This window comes from Melospiza melodia, chromosome 26 (assembly GCF_035770615.1).
Source record: "Melospiza melodia melodia isolate bMelMel2 chromosome 26, bMelMel2.pri, whole genome shotgun sequence".
Taxonomy (NCBI): Eukaryota; Metazoa; Chordata; class Aves; order Passeriformes; family Passerellidae; genus Melospiza; species Melospiza melodia.
The window spans coordinates 8,012,990-8,033,665 of record NC_086219.1 but is presented as its reverse complement, the minus strand read 5'-3'; the positions used below and the strand labels follow the sequence as shown (position 1 = coordinate 8,033,665).

The window sequence follows — 20,676 nt, the reverse complement described above, 5'->3', positions numbered from 1 at the left end:
GTCTGGGCAGTGCCTCACTGCTCTATGGGGGAAGAAATGGAAGAAATGCATGAACCAAGGTCTCTTGCTGAGGTTACCATGGTCTGAAAGATCAGCCAGCAAGCCTCCTTCTGCTCTCCTGATAAATTGCTTTCCCTCAGCATCCCACCCTCCAAACTATGCTCCGTGTTCTACCTCTGGTGGGTATTTATTTCCTTTGCAGCCTTTTAAGGACTTGTGGACTTTTCAGGTAGGTGAGAAGTTCCATCCTTTTATTTGTGCTTGTGGAGGGCAGGCTGGTCCCACTGCTCAAGGACACCCTGTTTGCCAAAGGCATTGCTGGGCAATGCACTGACTGACACTGTGCTTGCTCAAAATCATAAGCCTTTCTTTTATTTGGAAAAGTCTAGGTTTTCTTTTTAGGAGAATGAAATGAAGATGCCCTGTGTTGCTGTGATCTAAATGAACAGAGGGAACGCAACCATTGGAAGTCTGAGGGTGACACCACATTGAGGGAAGGGGTAAATACACTGGAGGTCAGAGCTGTTTAGAGGAACACTGACATGCACAAGAGGCTGCCAGAAAATTTATGAGGTGTGGGGCAAATGCAGATCCTGGGATGGAGTATCCTCATGCAACAGGAAGCTGGGAAGAACAAATAGAATTCTGTCCCCCATTTTGGCTCTTCTACAGAAGAAAGGGGTCTGCAAACTGAGGTGGGTCCAGCTGAGGGCCACAGAGGTGGTTGGTGGCTGGAGGACATGATGTCTCAGTGGAAGGACACAAGTTTGCTGCATGTGGAGAAGAGGAGCTTGGTGGGGATTTAACTGCCTGCGCCACTACTAAAGACAAGTGCGCAGAACAAAAAAGGCCAGCTCAGGTGCACAGAGAAACATGGGAACGTGTTGCACTGAGAGAAACTCTGACGGGACGTAAGGGAAAATGTCTTCATCCTAAAAGTGTGAAGCACTGGGAAGAGACTCTGAGAGGCTGTGACCAAAAACTGTCTCTATCCCTGGAGAATTTTGGCACCCTAGACAAAGTCAATTCTGAGCAATCAGATCTAAGTACAAGTTTAGCCATGTGTGAAGAAGGGGCTTGGATGAGAGACCTCCAGAGGGCCTATCTAACTTACATTTTTATATTCATTTCTATAATTAACCATGTAAAGTAATTTGCAAATTGCTTGTTCCTGGGTATTTTTACTTGTACACATGCTGCCTTGCAAATCACAAACTGCAGCTAGAGGCATAACCTGCAGTTTGCCCAGAACATCTGTAATTACTCAAGCATGCATTAACTGAGAGACAGCAGGAAAGTGGGCTGGATCTAAGGTATTGGATAGGGGTGTGCCCTATAGCTTAATTCAGCTCATGAGTTTGTGCCCTCAGGGGTCCTGGAGAAGTTTCTAGGTAAGAATAGTTTCTACTTACTTCAAGTGCATTTCCACAGCTTAACAAGAAGAGATCTGAATGGCTGGGGTGGGGGTGTGTGTGTGTGTTTGTTTCTTTGTTTGTTTGTTGGTGTGTTTTTGGTTTTTTTTTTTTGTTTGTTTTTTGTACAGTAGGGATTGGAAAAAGTACTGTGGGAGCATGAGGAGGCAAAAATCTTTCTAATCTGTCCAATACTGAAAGAAGGTTGTGCCTATGCACTTCTCTGCTTACATGGGTGAGATTTCCCCACTGCTGTGAACATGCACAGGGGGACCAGGAGCAGATCTATGTAGTGTCTTTATATGAAATTGAGCTCTTATATATTCCATAACCTTCCTGTGACAAACACAGCAATAATGCCTCTGGAGTGTCAACTGCCTCTGAGTTTATACCATGGCAGATTGCTCAAGTCATATTTGGCTTTTCAGGTGCATCAGCCATACTTCCACCCATTCAAATGTTGGTTTGTCATACGGGAACATCTGTCTGGCCAATGATACCATTACTATTACTATTCTTTGCCTTCAATCTTATTATTCTTTGCTTTCAATCTCCAACTAAACTCATCTCCAGACCTTGGCCAAGGTGCTGGGAGGAGTAGAGTAAGATGCCACTGCTGTCACCTAGGTGGCAGGATGGATGTTGGACTGTGTATCTCAGCCTTGGAGGAAATGTGGAGACAATGTTTTGGCAGGTTGAGAGTGAAATCCCTTGAATCTGCCATGTCTTCTCCATCTTCTTCATCTGCCTGCTCTTGGCTCTCACATACCTAGAAAAAAGGAAGAACTGGGTTGAGGAGGTTCTTCTCAATCCTTAGGTGCAAATGACCCATGTGTCACTTCCTTTCATAAGGTATATCATCCCACTTGAAAATGCTTCCAAATGCCATTAGACCCACTCACCTTTCAACACTGTCCCCTCTGGCACACGGGGACAAGGGTCCAGGGAAGGACCACACAGTGGAGCCTGAGCAGAGATGGAAGAGGTTTACACCAAACAGCTCTAGACTGGGATAAAGGAAGTGATGTTTTCAGCCTGTTAAAAGGATGATCAATTCCACAGTTCTGTCTATCTGTTCCTTGCTCTCCGCCTGTTAAAAATTTCCTTGGTGCTTCCGTGTAACCAGCTCCAGCTCATGGGATGAATGCAAACAGACAGCCCTGGGGGTGAAATCTCTAGGTGAAAATGAGACTGCTTCTTGTGAGGTATTTGGAGCATTTTCCTTTGGCCTTGCAGGGCTCCTAGCCTCTCAGACCTGACTGAAAATGGAGATAGACATGGAGTGGCTTTGTGGCCATTCCCAGACAGTGGGAGAACTCCCATCCTTGACCAAATTCGAGCAGAGATTGGGATCTGATCAGAGCAAAGCTGCTCACTTGCATGGGGTGAGCCCCCTGTGTCCATCACAGGTAGTGGTGCATTCATTATTAAGCACTGCCAGGCAAGGAGCATAGGAAACAAGGAGGAGGAGGCAGTGTAAGGCTGGTTGGATACCACCTACCCTAAGACCTGGCAGCAGCTGGTGCCTGCATCTCTACAGGTGTGGAGAAGCTGCCACTGGAGGGGAGGAGGATATGGGGACAGCAGCACCTTCCCAGCCCCCAAGGGGCTGCATTATCCACTGTGCTTGCTTGGCAGGCCTATGTCTCTGGAGCTTCAGGGGTGCCAGGGTTACCCTGGCACCAATACAAAGTTATATCCAAAGCAGCCTATAAGTGATGTTCAGTGTTTCAAACATAAGCCATCAGGTCCTCAGAGTTGCAGAGACTGGAAGCTCTGATTTGTCCATTTGTCATTCCTGTCTTCAAGCTCTGTTTTATCACAAAATATGTGTGTGTTTTTCATGAAACCTGTGATTCCAGGTTGCTATAGGGCTCCAGAGGCTGAGTTTTTAAGAGAACCTACTGTGCTTTAGGTGTAACAGCCACTGAGGATAAATTTCTCAGGATAAATTTCTTGGTGTTAAACCACTCCCTGTGGTGGCTGTCAAACTTGTCCTGGGGCTGTAAAAAGCAATCACTATTGAAACCATCTTAAGTTGTTCCCAGTGAGAGGTGCTGGACTAATTCAATTAAAGGCCTAGCACAGATGGATTTAGGAGCTGGGCTGGAGAATGAAAGAAAGCAGAGAAACAGAAAGATCCCTGTGGAGGCAGGGAGTGGTGCTCCCTGGGCTCTAAGTCCATCATCTAATTGCTCTCTGCTTTGAATCAAAGGGACAAAGGCTGTCCCTTGCCTTCCATTCCCAGCATGGCCTTTTCCTGGCTGGAGGTTTGGGGGTACCCTCTCTGTGCATGCAAGGAGAGAGCTTCTTAACTCCCCTTTGCTGTCAAAGGATTTCCCCTAATCCTGACCTCTCCCTGTGCTGCTCAAATGCGGCTGTGGAGAGCAGGGTGTTAGTGCCAGCTCTAATCCCACCCCACTGCTCTCCCCTCCGCAGGGGGCACTCACCCCCTTCTCAGCCCCTGTGTTTGGTATTGAAAGACTTGCAAAAACATTTGGAGTTCAGTTCAAGAGCCACATTCCTCAGGACACAGACCACTCCCTGGGAGCCAGATTGCAGTGGTGCGGATGGCGCTCTCCTAGAAACCCCGCTCAGATGCTGAGGCCATCGGGGTCTACAGCAAGCACCAGGGCTTGCTGGCAGAGGAGATGGACCCTCTGTTTTCTTCTTGGAAAACTCTGATGAAGTGTTTCCAGCTCCTCCTGTGGGATTTTGTCCCATGAGCAGTAGACGAGTCCTGGCAGGGTGGTTTCATCTGGCTGAGAATGCTCTGCCATCAGATTTATGTCTCATGCTGCTGAGGCTGCTATTGGCAGATACAGCTTCTTGCACACAAAAGTGTTCTCCCCCCTGCAAAGCTTGGCAAAGAACGTGCTTTGCTGAGGAGCAGGAAGCACAGATCAAAGTGACTGTCTGTCCACAGACTTTTCTGTCATTTTTCATGTGGGTAATTGCTCTCTATTGATGTGTGAAGCCCTGAACAGCATTTTCCATGAGAGGACAGGCTGGCTGTGCTGTCAGGTGACTACTTAGGCTAATCCAAGGATACCCAGAGGAAAAACTAGGGATGTATGTCACCATGTATATGATGGCTGGAAACACCGGAGAAATGTAGTGCCAGGGCTGCAGGATGGTGGAAAATGGGATAAAGAGGATGTTTTCTCCATGGTTCCCTGGCAGTTCTTTCTGCCTGCAGTGTCTCAGGCTGGAAATCAGAGAGGTGAATTCATGGGCAAGCAGAGTCTTTTGTAGGGAAGCAACTACAGGACCATGAATGAGCACTGTGGCCTTCATGGAGGTGACTGACGGCAGAGGGGACTCAGCATGTCCCCAGGCTGGAATCACAAGTGCAGTGTTACTGCTGTTAGTGACTGCAATGGGGAGCAAGGATGAAGTCACCCTGTGAACCACAGCTATTCGGCTCCATCCTCCTGCCTGTGAGCTGCTATTTTGGCCAGGCCCAAGACTGGACACAAGTACTGTGTGAAGCATTTTTCATGCATATGCAATGGTGTCCTTCAGCTGGCAGAACTGCATCTGCTGGTCCCTAACAGGCATGGCTGGGTGACAGACAGCACCACTGCTCATCTCTGCTGCCGTAACATAGGTGGCTGTGAAAGAGGAAGGTACTCAGAGGCTTGAAAGCTGCCTTTTGGGCAGCTGGGGAGCCCGTGAACAGGGTGTATATGCCAGCCTGAATGCTACCCAAGTCCTGCAGTGATGCCTGCAAGCCCTAGGACTTTGTTGAGGAAGGCAGCATTAGTAGTGATGGGAAGGAAACACTGTGGTCTGCACCTCAGTGGAGACTGCACTATCTTCTGCAAGGGGTGTGGAGGTATTAATTGTCTGGATTCACATGGCTTGATCTGTTTGCTCACTGCAGTTCTTTTGTCTTCATCAAAGGACAAACTTCCACTATCAGCCCAGTCCAGAGCATCTCATGAAATCCCAAGGCGTCATCAGACCTACTTTCCTAGAACAGGCTGCAACATGAGGATTCCTCCTGATCTAAGACACTCATCCAGGGACAGGATAGCTCAGGAACATTTCAGGAGTGCTGCAAGCTCTAAGTGATGCTGCGGAGCTGAGTCAACCCTAAATGAATCCATGCAGTCAGTGTCAGGTTGTGGGTGGACATAAGTCAGGGAGTCACACTCGGCACGTCCGGTGGCTGAGAGCTCTTTGTCTTTTCTTGTCTGGGCCATGGAAGGCTGCAGGGATGAGGTTTCTGAGGTGCTCTGAGCTGCTCAGTTGGCAGTGTGAAGCCGCAAGGTGGTTTTTCTGCTGCCAGCCATGCTTCACTCAAAGACCTCAGACTGGGCGCTGAGAAGATGGGGGCAGTTTGGACTTGGGCCATACCAGCACGTTCAGCTGCAGATGTTTACAGGAACAGATAACGGGTCCTGCAGAAATTCCAGGAAGTCTGATCACCCTGGAACATAGATCCTATTCACATCGTCTGTAACCTGAGAACAGCTCTTTGGAGCTGGGATTAGTAAAAGTATTTGGCTTCACCTGCCCTACTCCTAGGGAGCTGGTGGGCCAGTGCTAAGCCCCTGTCAATGGGGAAGGAGAGGAAGGGTTTTCTGCAAGCTAATGTTGGTCCTGGCATGGGAAAAACTCACTATGCTGTGGTAATAGCCATCGAAAGGTGTGAGCAGAGGCTGCACCTGGATAATTCCCTGCCTGGATCACTGATGGCTATGAAATCCATAGGTGATGGGTCACAGGCACACCTTGCACACCCAGACTTGTCTGCAGGGTGAGCCATGTGCATGGGTGTGTTCTTGCCTTACCACCCTGAAATATCGCAGGCTGTGTGGTGGGATAGGGTGAATGGGGTACATGGACAGACTGGCCCCTGGAGCAGGAGAATTGCTGAAATCTGCACCTGGAAATTGTCCTTTTCTTTGTTGAGGTGTATCCTGCTCCCTCAGACTAGGCAGAGACCTGTTTCTGCCCTGTGGGATGGCACCTGGTCCCACAGCCTCTCCAAGGAGATGATGTGGCTTGTTTCTCAAGGTCTTAGGCATCCCAGCAGTGATGCTGCCTGGGCAGGGTGATGCCCTATGCCCACCACTGGAAGAGGTGATAACAGAAAGTCAGGAGATCATATGGAACTCACCATGGCTGGAGCCAAGTTAGGTGTTCAGTGGGCCCTGATTGTCTAAATTTCTGTCCCAGAAGGCATGTAAATATGATATCAGGTTTTTGAAATAAACACCTAGGAAACTAAAGGTCACCCAGCAAAGTATCAATATTGTAATAGAAACTTGTATTAATAGACATATGCACATTCACCTGGAAGAAGGTTATGATGACTACTTGCTGCAGAGGTGGCGCATCTCCAGGGCAGCAAGCTGAAGGAAAAAACATACGTGAATCAGGGAGAGTCACTTAGAAAATTGTCCTTGGTTTTCCAAAAGCTCCGTCACTAAAAGGTCTTATTTTGTCACAGCCTGAGCAAGAATGGAATTTCATAACTTAGAACAGGTGAAGAAGCTGATTTGCCAAGGGGAGATGTCAGCAGGTGTAAATCCAGCTAAAGGAAGGGTCTTTCTACTGTGTGTAACTAAACAGTAGCACTCACTGACATGCATGGCTGGTAAAAGCCAGGTGCATTAAAAGTTATGAAAAGCAAGCAGATAAAGCCATGAGGGACAAATTAATACAATATCCACAGTCTGTCAGCTGGGAGGTATCCAAAACCCAGCTGGGACATGCATTTCAGTTTCTGTGATTTGTGCTGACCCATGTCATGTCCTATTGGTTGTGAGGAGGAAGTGGGATGAGTGACCTCAATTTTTCTTTGTGCCCCGTAACTCCACCAGTTGTATTTTGACGTTACTTGGGCTTTTCTTGGCATTTGTTTCTCAAAGACCCATTTTGCTTATGGCTGATCTCAAGGCTGGATGCAGAGACATCCTTGTGCTGCTGGGGCTGGGGCAGGCTGTGGCAGGGTAGGGCATGCACATGAGGCAGTGAAGGGAGCTGGATTTTGTCATACTGAGGGTGCCTCTGGAAGAGCTCAGCAATGACAGTCCAGTGGCTCAGGCCCTGGAGACCTGGGGTTCACATGGAGGTGAGGCAGGACTCCCAGGAAGATGGATGACCATTGAGCCCTGGCAGTGCTGCTGCTCCCAGCAGTTTCTTCTCTGGCAAACTCTGATGGACAGCACTGGCCTTGACAAAACCCCAGGCCACACCAGGGTGATAACAGTATTGGGGAGATGGCTGTAGGGTCAGAATATCAGCCCCAGACCCTGCCATACCAGGAGGGCTTCCAGACCCTCAAAACCAGCCGTCAGAGACATGCTCAGATGAATGGCAGGTGCTGGAGAAAACATGCATTCAGGCCAGGCCAAGGAGCCACGTATTTGGGGAGGGATAAGCCTTCAGATCAGTTGTTAGACAAAGGTGGGCAGGCCTGAATGTTTTGCTCCAGCAGACAAGCGTGCAGTGCAGTTGGCCTGAGGGCAGCAGCTGCATTAATCCTGACCCGTTCTTTATCTAAGGCTCTGTCTGAAAAACACCCCAGTGTGTGCCTTGCACACCCTCCTGAGCTATTTGCTCCCTGTTCTGTGCAAGGTAGAGACTGTGGCGCAGAGGGACAGCTCTGATGCACTGGTCTGTCCTTCTGCCAGGAGCTTGCTGTAGGACTGTGGTAGTGCATCCCCTGCTCCAAGCTCAGATCTATGGCTGAACCCAGGACAGGGCTTTGAAAGTGCGATAGTCAGCCTTAGGTCCAGAGAAGCAGTGTTCCACCAGGTCTCCAAGTCACTTGTTCCTATATTTTATTGCTTTCCCTGCTGCAAAGCATGTGTGTCTGCTGCATCTGTTCTCTGCAGAACCAAACCCCACTTGCTCTCAAGCACCTCCTTGCATGTGAGCAGTTGGACCACACCTTGAGCATCTCTCTGATAACTCAAAGCTGCTGCTGCTTCTTGCTTGGCGGCAGCTTTTCTAGACCTTGACTTGTGCTTGTGCCCTCTCCTTCATTTTCTCCATGTTGCCAACAAATTCACTGAAGTGCCAACAATGGAGCTGTGCCCATATGGCAGCAATGGGCTTGCTCCCACCATGCTCAGGGATAGGCTGCTTCTCCTCTATTGACTGTCCCTCTGCTAAAGCCACTAAGAGTGTTTGCCTGGAAGCAAGCTCTCCTTTGTCCTGGAAGCTTATGCTCAGCTCAAGTTGTTTCCACAATTGCCTAAGGCCCTTTTAGTGCTGCTTCTTTCCAAGAGAAAAGACCTGGCCTGGTACACGTGACCCCCAGTCATCCTTCCCTGAGTTATTTGGCCATGTTCAATGCACAGCCCTTGTAAGCCCAGCTTTCCATCGAGTCCAGAGCAGTGGGGAACATACCTGCTGGTGACACAGTTTGTAACTCCCTCACCTTTTGATACTGCACAGGACCATAAATACAATATACCCTTACCATCTGGGCTGGCAGGCTTAGGAGAGATGAGTTTGGGTTTGAATGACCAGGCTGATAACAATATGCAACAAACAGTGCAATAAAGGGGATGTGTTCCAGCCCTGCAGAAAACCCACTGTCGGTGTGTGGGGTGTGGATTGTTCAGTGTCAGAAAGGATGGAGGAGAACCAGGCTGGGGAAAAGGTACTGAGTATGTTCAGAGGTGTGGACTAGCAGCAGGTGGCTATGCCAGTCCAAGAGCTGGCCAGCATCAGGAAGGCTGGTACCTTGGAGAGCTGAGTATTTTGTGGCTTCAGACCTCTATGTTTCTCCATCACCCCAAAGTAGTCATTAGGATGGAGTTACTCACAAGCACTCTGGGTCTGAGTCCCTGACCATTTCACATGAGCAATTTGCACTAATGATTAATTATGTTACCTGGTCACAGATGTGGAGAGTGCCACGCACATGTGTTGATACAGAGCTGGGGACTGAATAGTGGCTCAATGAGCTCTGAGTTTTGGCATGTTGGAAGCTGCTGCTTGTCCATCCACATTTGGGGAAGCCTCTGCCTCCAGGCAGGCTGTTCCCACGAGAGCTGCCCATGCCAAGGAGAAGGCAAAGGCTTTATATACCATCCACTCCACCTATGGGTGGGGAACACTTGTTTGGTGGTCTTAGTGTTCCCAGTTTGGACACCACCTCAGCCAGACTACAGGAAAGATAAACCTCTGTGACCATTGGAAAGCAGGATCTTTGGTTTTAAGAGGACAGATTACATCAAAGCAGGCAGAGTCAGCTAGGGGGAAGCCAATGTGTCTCTGTCCCCCAGGTTATCACTCTGGATGGACTCTATGGGCAGTGGCAGTCTGCACCAAGCCTTGGCTAACTTTACAAACCCACTGTGCAGCAGCATTTCACTTTGGGATAACCTGGGATGCTACAAGGGCACTGAAGGTCAGGGATCCAGGTCTCATCAAATGGGCACTCTGTCATTGTGTGATGAGAGCTTTCCCCTGCTACCAGAGTCTTCTCTGACTACAAACTCCTCAGAACTAGGCAGGGAGCTGCCATCCTCTCAACCCAGCCAGTCTCAGGCTGTGCATACTGGGCTGATAAGGAGTTTTCAGCTGCTTGATGGAGGCTTGGACCAGAGATGAAGCAGAAAGAAGCACAGACCTAGGAGCCAGGGGAATGGGTGATTGCAAGGCTGGACATCTTGGTTTTGAGGGATAAGGTCTAGCTTTGTTCAGAGTTCTTCATTCTGGCAGCACCAGCCAGTGACTAGTCAGCATATTTTCCTTTAAGACGTTGAAAGCTTCAGGCAGATTCTTCTGGAGCAGGCTGACATGTAGACAACTGGGATCTTGCACTTTGATTTGGACAGTTTCAAAGTGTCCGTACTCAAGGGATGAAGTTTTACTGTAGCAAGGAGCAATTCACTAGGAGATAGGGACCAGGTGTTGATCCTGGACCCTCTTCATGATACCCTTTCTTGCTCTTCATTTGAGTGTTAGCTGCTACTGGGCTGGATTTATGACTCCTCCAACCCTGGCACCAAAGGAAATTTCCAGGTTTCCCAATCCTCTTTGCCAGGTGCTAGAAATCACCATCTTTTCCTTCCTTCATGCTCCCTTCATGGCCCCGGGCTCAGTGCCAGGAAACTCTGCACATTCCCACTACCCAGGGGCTGCAAAGCATCCACATCTAAACAAAATCCTCAGCACAGCTGGCACAGATGCTGATCCTGGATCCCAAAGCACCTTTAGGGGAGAATGAATTAACTCTCCTTGTGAATGCTGAGCAGGTACTGCCTGGACAATTGACCACAAATATTCAAATACAATTTGAAATGCACTTGTGCCAACCTGCTCTCTTAAGAATGCACTTTCATAGGCAAACACTCAGGAAAACCACATTGTAAGCTCAATTGTTCCCTGAAAACGAATTTCAGAATCATTTAAGTAACCACTAGTGGAGAGAACTGGAGATTTGGCACTCAAGACAGAATCTTCAAAAGGCAGAGTTCCCTGCTTGGAATGGATAAGTGGGTCAAACAGCTCATCTTGCCTGGTCTTCAACCCTTGCTCCTCATCCTCTTTTGTGCCATAGAATGGAAAGGCTCACACCTGAGATGAAACCATTTCTTGGGTTTCTCTGTCCTTCTCTGGCCCGAACATGTGTACTTATGGTGAGACAAGGAGCACTGGGCCAGATGCAGGCAGGATCCATCCAAGTGGATACCTCCAGCTGGAGGCTGATCCTCTGAGATATGGACACACTTCTCGCTTGTCAGTCCCCCTAGCCTGGTGCCTTTCTGTGCCCTGGCACCCTGGGTAAACCTCAGTCACCCAGTGCTCAAAACCTTCCCAGGGTGGCTGCCTGAGGGACTCACTCAGTGCCGTGGCTGATGGGGCATTTCCCTGGATGGAAAGACTCAGAGCCAAGCCCTGCCTTTGCCTTGCAGAGCTAGCTCTGCCAGTGGGGGGAGCGTGACCTTGTGACTCCCACAAATCCCAAATTAATTAATCCCGGGGACACTGGGGCAGCATGAACAGCCTGTTTGATTTCTCTGCAGTTTTTTCCTGGGGCTCAAAGGGATTAGTGCAGGCGGGAACAGGGAAATATAACAAGGGGCTCAGCTTTCAGCTCCTGCTCCCAGCCAGCAGACTTCTGTTCTTACCAGAGGTATTAACAGCAGTAATCCACACTGTCTCTGAGCATTATCTGTGTGCGGCATCCTCTTCCTCTCCCCCTTGCCTTGGCATGTATGCTTCCATGCTCAGCTCACTAGTGTGTGTCCATGTCGTGCCTGATGAACTTGCACCACCCTTGTTTCTCCTTGACACATGCCCCTCTGTGCGTATCTCATCTCCCTTATCCTATGGCACATGCAATGCCCCACACAGAGCCCACCCAAATTACTATGGGGCCACGCACTTCTTGCATATAGCCCAACACTTTATGTACAACTCACTGATGCACTCTCACATGCACATGAATACCCCTCTGGGCTTGAGCATGTCTGCATCCGTTCCCCATGCATGCATGCACATTTCACTCATATAAACTCACATGGGTTCACACTTTGCTCATCACAGTCTCATCACCCTCCCTCACACGATCTGCACCAAATTCTATCTCAGCTCTGCATGACCAGCCTGCTCATGCTGTAGTCTGTGGGCTCATGCCATTTCTCTTAGGCCATTCTTCCATTCTCCTTCCATGAGAGTGGTGTTCCCGTTCAAACCCTTTATTAAAAGGAGTGTTTTTACCGCTTGAGCAGGTACCAATTGCAAGGACCCATTTGGGCTGGGTATTCTCTCAGTATGAAGAAGCCTTAGATGGAAATGGGTGAGCTGAAACCATCTGCTTCCACCAACAGATCTACAAGAGCTGTTGTGGTTTGTCACACCTTTTAGAACCTGTGGGGTAGCTGTGAGCAGAGGGCATCTGTGGTATTCACATGCCCTCTGAACAGAGAGAAGCTGTGAGACAAGCAGAGAAGAGGGAAAACACAATTCTTATCTCGCTTGCTGTGCCTGTGTTGTGCTAAGGTAGAATGCAATATGGAGATTGTTTACCCAAAGTGAGGATGTTTTGTTCCCTTGGCCTATCAGGGCCAAGTGTGTGTGTGTCAGACTGTCACGGGACAGTCAGGGGAGAATCAGAGATGAATGCAGTTCTGTGCAGTTGTGAGCAAGAGTGAGTGCATGGCAGATTCAGTTTAGATACAATGTACACAGTATGGTATAATAAAGTAATTCATTAGCTTTCTGATGATGGAGTCAGATGCATCATTCTCTCTCCCCTTCATTGGAGTCACCTTTGATTTACAATAGGCATCCCTGTGAACCAGCAGGCTTGGGCATCTCTGGGAACACTTTGGGTCACTTGACTGAATCACCAGCTCCAGTGCCTGGCCATGGCTGCTGAGGTCCCAGATAACAGAGAGTTGAGGATGGATGGATTGAGCGTCCCCTGAGCACCATTCATGCTTTGTATCCAGTGCTTTGCCATCCAGACGGGAAGATGTGAAGACCCAGAGGGTCCTGAGCACAGTCACAGTTAGCATAAAAGAAGCAAAAAAGTGTGGAGTGGACAAAAGTAAAGGGATTTTGTCAAAACATGAATCACAGGAGGGTGAGAGGTGTCCCCTGAAAGGGCAGGGAGGAATGACCTGCTGCTAACTCAGAACAGATCCACAGAAGATCTCACTGTTGTGCTATTAACCAACAGCATCTGACATGTGCAAACGCAATATCCTCTTCTCCAGGAGAGAAGGGGAGAAACCAATGAGAGATAATTGGAACCCTCCCAAGAATGATCAAATTCCTTACAATGTGGTTTTCCTGAGTGTTTGCCTATGAAAGTGCATTCTTAAGAGAGCAGGTTGGCACAAGTGCATTTCAAATTGTATTTGAATATTTGTGGTCAATTGTCCAGGCAGTACCTGCTCAGCATTCACAAGGAGAGTTAATTCATTCTCCCCCAAAGGTGCTTTGGGATCCAGGATCAGCATCTGTGCCAGCTGTGCTGAGGATTTTGCTTAGATGTGGATGCTTTGCAGCCCCTTGGTAGCGGGAAGGTGCAGAGTTTCATGGCACTGAGCCCGGGGCCATGAAGGGAGCATGAAGGAAGGAAAAGATGGTGATTTCTAGCACCTGGCAAAGAGGATTGGGAAACCTGGAAATTTCCTTTGGTGCCAGGGTTGGAGGAGTCATAAATCCAGCCCATTAGCAGCTAACGCTCAAATGAAGAGCAAGACAGGGTATCACGAAGAGGGTCCAGGATCAATACCTGGTCCCTATCTCCTAGTGAACACGCAGTGTCTTATCTAGAGATCTTGGGTGCTGGGCTGGAGCTGATACCTGGACTGAAACATTGCACTGCCCACCTTTAGTACTGATCATGAACATCATGTTGTGTCCTTTGTGCTGCAAGCCCATGAAATAACTGAAATTACCCCCATGAAGATCCTGAGCTGACCTCAATTTTTTTTTTTCCAGTGGCTGAGTTGCCCACCTGCTTTCCCTTGGACATTTCCAGAAGAGGGAGTTGGAGGGAAGGCTTGTTATGGCCAAGCAGTTATGTCATTATTGAGTACCGGGTGGGGAGTGACTGGAAGTAATGGACACAGTTGCAGAATGGAGAGAGTAAAAACTGCATTCTGAGAAACAAATGGGTGCATGTGGGGGCCTACCTAGAGAACTCAAGACTGAGGAGAAGCTGCTGCAGAGGTGGCACCACCAACTTCCTAGAGGAAAAAGTCCCTACCTAGGAAGTTCTATTTCAATGCTTTTCTCTTCATGGGAAAAAAAAAAAAAAAACAAAAAAAAAAAAACAAAAAAACAAAAAAACAAAAAAAACCCAAAACAAAACAAAAAAAAAAAAAAACCAAAAACAAAAAAAAAAAAAAAAACCAAAAAAAAAAAAAAAAAAAGAGGATTTTTTTCTTGTTTCAAATCATCAGTGGAATTTACAGGAGAAAGCTGAAAGTCCAGTTTCAAACTCAGCTTTTCGGGTTGCATTTCAAAGCCTTTCTTTTGAAACTGGAAATAGGAAGCTTATTCTCTTTCATCTCAATTTGCTGCTGAGGGCAGTGAGATGATTCATGTGCTGTAGTCTGGCTTTACTGCCTGCATTTTACTTCCCCTTTGTTTTCTCCAACTGCAGGAAAGTTATCAAGTAGGAACAGGAGTATTAAAATCGTGACACCATGTCACCTGATGACTTGTCCAGCACTGGTGAAATTTCAACTGAAAAAGAACCAAGAAAGAAGGAGGGATGAATGAAACCGGTGATTTATTAGAAATAAACTTCTTAGAAGCCAGCATTTGCATTTTCATTCATCTTGAATAAAAATAACTTTTCTTATTTGTTTCACCTCAAAATTTGCTTCTTTGCGGGGAATTTTCCTGATAGAAATGATCTCACTTTAATATTTTGGCAGGATTTTCCTGTGCATTTTTTCTCCTTGGAACTGCACTAATGCAGGGCAGTAAAAGATGACGGATTGGTGAGTTGAGTGGGTGATGAAAGGGTTGAAACTGCTGCTCTATAGCTGCAAAACTCACTTGGACATGGAACCAGTGGAACCTCCTCTAAGGTTTTGCCAGGCCAGGGCTACGAGAAGTTGGGAGCGTCTGGTGCTGCCTGCACTGCCTGATGCAAAACCTTCCCAAGGAGTTCTGTGGCGAAGCATTTTAAAACAGGACCCATTTCCCTGGCCAAGAGGGAGGCTAGGAGCAATGGCTTATGGAAAACGAGTATTCCCATCACCCCCCAGCCAGTGAAGATTGGAACAGCTGCAGTTTTCCTAGGAATTTTCATGGGTACTTAGTGCCGCAGGCCTGCAAGAAAGGGTTAAAGTGTTTTCAGTTACGAAGTGCACAACAAACAAAGGGGATGTGGTAATCCCTTCTGCCACAGAGTGAAAAGTTCACTTGATATGCTACTTTACACTGATTCTCACAGACTCTGGGATTAAACCGGACACACTCTGACGTCCAGGTTTTCTAGTAAAGGGCTCCAGCCCAGCCTGCCACATTCACTTCATATTTGGGAACATATTCTCTGAAAATCCTGCTGACAGATGAAGAGCAGGAAGACAGCCAGTTTCCCATGGAACAATAACTCCATGCAAACCACATCTCCTGGCACCCAACCTGGCCTTGCTGGGGTGGCGGCTGGGGATGTTGACTGGAGCAGCATCTCTGGGTCCCTGCCAGGTGCAGTCTGCCAGGATTGTCTTTCTGGTCCATGTCAAGAGTTTTCCTTTTATGCCCTGTCTCCCTGCCAGGCTTTGGGGCTGTGCCACACTAATGGGTTACCTGCCAGTTACTGAGCTTTGGCTGAGCTCAGGGACAGAAGATGTAGGAGGCCAGCATTGGGATGGAAGGGGCAAGGCAGGATGCCTTGTGCCATGGGTAGGCTGGGATGCTGAGTGAGCTGTTCTCCCTGGATGCCCCTGGCCTTGTTTATTTTTATGCTTCTATGTCTTAAAAGGTTCTTGCAGAGTGGTCTCATGTATAGGGACAACTAACAGAACTCCCCCGGTTGCAAATCTCTGTCACCACTGCCTGGTCCACAACATTTCAATGGCCAGTGGCACATGAGTACAAGTAGGACATTTGTTTCTCTGGGATGTTTGAGCTACTTGGAAAAAATTGACAATCTGACTGTTGGAGAGGGCAGATTCCTTTCAGTTGCACACAGACCTTGGCCCTTCAGGTGTTCTGGGTTTCACTCTTCATCTGCATGGCAGCATCAACCCAGCTTCCCCTTTGTTGGGAGATGTTGCAGTGGTGTTTCCAAATTCATTGCTCTTTCTTTCTTTCAGATGAAACACTGAAACTTTTCTCTGACACCAGATGTTTTAATGAAAGTAACTCATTCAGGTGAAAATCTGATTGTGTCTTCAAAACCTCCCTTTAGTGCATAATTTCTGACCAGTTTTTCTATATAAGCTATTCAAGGAACAAGGTACAAAACTTCCCTCTTGTTCAGTCCTTCCGCTATTTCCCTGCTTCAGGGCACCACTATTAGCTCCTCTGCCAGATTCTCTCCCAGTGGGTGTGAGAGTGGGAGAGAAGCATGGTACACATGCCAAGGGGATGCCACACACCAACATAAGCCTGCCCACTCCACTGTTCCCAGCTGCTCCTTGGAGCAAATACTTTGGATTTGAAAATAAGAAGAACAAAGAGAAAGGTTTCTGGAGACGTTTACCAAAGGCTGCAGCCTGCAGGGTTGTTGTGACCATCACTGGTGGTCATGCAGAGGATGAGCCAGGGCAGCCATATTTGGAAAAAAAACCCAAAAAAAACAAGAAAAGAAAACAAGAAGTCACCTTTTCCCTTCAGAGATGTTCAGAAGGATTTTGCTTCAACATCTCTGGGGCTGAGCTGAAGCTTAAAATGAAATTTAAGTCACAGCAGTGGTCCCAGTGTTACCCAGTGCCCTTTTACATTCATCTCTGGGTGTCGGGGGAAGAGTACATCCTGTTCTGACCCTTCAGCTCTGAATGGAGAGATCTTTAAACTGTTCACTTCTCTCTTTCTAGACCATTGCAGTGTACAGCAGTTGGGGAAGACTCCTGGGGGTATCCAGAATGCCACTCTCTATGAGCCAGGAAAGGACCTTGACATGGATGAGACACCAGAGCACTGTGGTTAAGTCCAGAAGGGTGGGATGGGATGGGGAGAAGCTCTCAATACCTGCAAGAACCACAGACCTGGGACCTCCTAGGCCATGCACAGGACAGTCCCCATGGTCTGCTGCAGATATTTGCACCCTCATTTCCCATCTCCTCACCCCATGGCTTGGGTGATGCTGCAACTCAGCCCATCCAAAACAACAGGACCTTGATCCAATAGAGCCAAGGGAAAGCAGGGCATGGGCTTGATCCTGCTCCGTGATCTGCGCTCCTGACCCACACTAGTGAAAAGCTAAGTTGAGGGGGCTGGAGACTTGCAGACCTTGCCCCAGAACAAATGTGACAGGGACACAGCTGCATGTGGGATGCTTCCAGGATTGATGGAGTGGGAGAAGTGTGGGGCAGCTGGGGCTTCAGACAGCCAGCCCCCCCCGCCTGCCTCCCTGCTGCTGTCCCCTGTCTGGAGGAGGAGAAAGTGCCTGCAAACCTCCAGCTGTCTGTCCTGTCCAGGCCAGGGTGGCTGTACTTAGGGGGTTAGTGGAGCATGAACTTTAAAATGCATCCTTCCCCTGTCCCTTACTCCTCTTCTCTTGCTCTCTGTCCTTCCCCTATGCCCTCCCACCCTTTCCTCTTTCCAGTGTGGCCCACCACACTCTACCTTCTCTAATGAAACCTTGTCCCTAACCCTCACAATCTCCTTGCTCCTCATCCCCCATCATCATCTCAGGGATGTGACATGAGGGAAGAAAGGGAGAAACAGGTTGAACTGTTGGGGAAGAAAGATCGAGAGAGACATGCAGCTCCTATCTCTTCAGAAGCTGCAGGGGAACATCTGGCTTCCAGGAATAATAAGGGATTTGAAAGGAATTGCCCACTAAGGGCATTTCCTTCCAGCTGAAAAACCTCCTGGGAGGAGAAGATCTGATCCTAAAGATGGTTTGTGGAGACTCCCTCCACCAAGGCATTCCCAGCCCCATGTCAGATGAGCTACATGTGGGTACACACACGGCTCTGTGAAAGCTGGCTGAGGGTTCTGAGCCCTTGGGTCATCATCCTCCAGCAGCACTGCACCATCCAGGGTTTCAGAGAGCACCCTTCAGTGTCAGGAGAGGCAGCTGCGTCTGGATGTCCGGGGACAGGGTGTGCAGCTCCCAGCTGGGGAAGGAGGCTTTAGGTTTTGGCTGGACCTCAACAGCAGATCTGTTGGCAGCACTGGTCTGGGAAATGCACTGTGCCTCCTTCTCCAGCCAGATCCAGCCTGATCCAGGCCCCCCACACAGCTACTTTTGCTACTGTGCTGCCAACCCCACACAAAGTAGCTGCAGCACTGCCACACACACAGAGGGTCCCAGTGACCCATCTCCTTGTCCCTGCAAGTGGGAGGGGATGCTGAGCATGGACTCTGTTATTGCCTCCTCACCCGGGGGGTCTGGAATGCTTTTGAGGTTATGGTGGGGTGCAGCTGGGCTGCAGGGCTTGTGGCTGTCCCTTTCCAGGACCTGAACAGGGCAGCAGGGTGGGAACAGCACATGGGACAGGTTTCTACCGTGTCCCCTATTGCTCATGCGCTGCAGGTGAAAGAGTGGGAACAGACCTGGCAAGGAAGCACATCTCCAGCTCTGAGTCCCAGTGTTTAGTTGACAGAGCCCCACAATCTCCATGGCTGAGTGACCTCATAATGCTCCAGTGTCGCTGCCTAGCAAGTGCTGGGGGATGAGGAAACAGCTGCCGGCCAATGCTGGACAGCTGTGTGCTTTCACGCTGGGTAATACACCAGAACCACGCTGCAGAGGGCTGCTGGCCTGACTGTTCCTATGGAAACTCCTTTCAAAGGAGGAAGGCAGACAAACGCCCACCCGGTGATGCTGGGTGCTGGCAGGAACTGGATGCTCTTGCAGGCCTGGGGCTGGCTGGGCTGGTGGCAGCAGCTGCTGTGACCCCAGCGTGAGGCTGTGGGGAACATGGCCAGACAAGGGGGTGATTCCTATGGTGCTTGAGCTCCCTGGAAGGACTTTTGCTCTATCCCCACAATCTCAGCAGTAACGAAGGTAGTTAAATAAGGAAATGAGCTATTGAAGGAGAGGGGTCAGATCACAGCCCTCTCCTAGGGCTAGGGATTGCAGCACTGTGGCAGTAGGAGGGATGATGTTTGGCCATCCACAGTTGTGCAGGTAGTCACAAGGACACCACAGAGAGCAAGCAAAGATTTGGAGGCAGGATCTGTCTCTTTTCCTGGTGCATGGCACTTCCATGTCTGGAGGTGAAAGGATGCTCTCTCATAGGATGGTTATCCCTGCAGGTAGAGCTGTGCTGGGGGAGTGTGTTTCTGCTACAGAGGCTTCGTCCTGCATCTGCAGTCCAGGCAGAAAGATCCCTGGCCAGAGTCCTGGTGGGGTTTGCAGCTGATGGGCATGGATGCAGGAAGGACCAGTTGGGATGACAGAGGGGAGGCAAAGAGCTGAGCTCTGTCTGTCCATATTTTCTGCAGGGACCAGACCATGGGAAACCCACTGAATTTCCATAACAGGATGGTGGTTAAGTCTGGCAACCACAGGTCTCCCTCAGTGAGCAGATGTCTTGGGGTGAGCAAGGGAGGCAGATGTGCCCTTGGGGAAGAGTTGTCTTGCTGCCCTGGAAATTGCAGAAGTTTAGTTAAGTGCATGACATTGCAATTCAAGTCTCCCCTGGCCCAGGCAGTGCCTACGGGGTGCTCAGGGCTTGGTACAGAGGACAGGGGTGTTCAAATGTCTCTCTTCCCCTCCCCTCCCTTGGATATTACAAGCCAGCATGTAACAAGGCTGATGGCACCAGCCTCAACAACCCTGGTGCTCAGACTGCCTGGTTTGTCTTCCCAGGGTGAGGCAGGTGGTAAACATCAGATGTGCCCAGTGTGAGCTCAAGCAGCAGTGCCTTGGGCCAGCAAGTAGCTGCTGAACTGGAGAGCCTCCCATGCCACCCTGGGGGCATGGTCCTGTCTCAGGGACACTGTGGCCTGTCACACAGGGATAGGGACTTTCCTGGCCCAAGTGGGAACTGCAGCTATGTGGGATGCATGGCAACACTGCTGAGGCCTTACTGGAATAGAAATGTGTTGGCATCTGCTTGGGCTGAAGCTAAACAAAAGTGGTGTAAAGCCATGCATTAATGCTTGGGCTGTCAAACACTTTCAGGTGGGCCTCTGCCTAATTGAATCCATTTCTTTGGGCAGAGAGAGCTGGAAGTGATGTGGGTAAAGGCATCTCCTGGTCACTTTTAGTTAGGTTTCTGTGCTGGTTGGAACTTCGACTGCTTCTGAGGTGATGCTGGTCCATCAGTCTCCATCATGATATGCACAGTGTACTCAGAAGAGTGACTGCTCTCCTGTTTCATCACAATCAAATTCTGGAACAATCCTCGTCTTGGATATGGAAGGTGGTGAGCAAGTCTCTCACTAAATTAGTTTTAGCAAGAGGAAGACCAGGTGCTTCCAAGAAGATTGATATCTCCTAAAAGCTGATTTGCTCTTAACTGTTGATGAGGCTTCAGCAGCTTCAAACTGTCTGAGCATACACTGGAGTTCTGCGTTGGAATAACTCTCATGTGGCTCTGGTAAACCCTCGGACACCTGGGCAGACAAGCATGTGCACAGGTGACAATGCTGCATGATCTACCCAAATCAGAGGTTCCATGATGGACTCTGCAAATTA

The 20,676-nt window shown here is 49.0% G+C and overlaps 1 long non-coding RNA gene across 1 annotated transcript in view; it reads left to right on the top strand.

Annotated features, from left to right (window-relative positions):
- The window catches only part of LOC134429757 (uncharacterized), a 46,251-nt gene extending 31,542 nt beyond the window's left edge, over window positions 1-14,709 (top strand). The window contains exon 3 of the long non-coding RNA XR_010030643.1: window positions 14,509-14,709. This is a non-coding gene — a long non-coding RNA (uncharacterized LOC134429757). The remainder of the gene's footprint in view (window positions 1-14,508) is intronic.
- The last annotated feature ends 5,967 nt before the right edge of the window (window positions 14,710-20,676 follow it).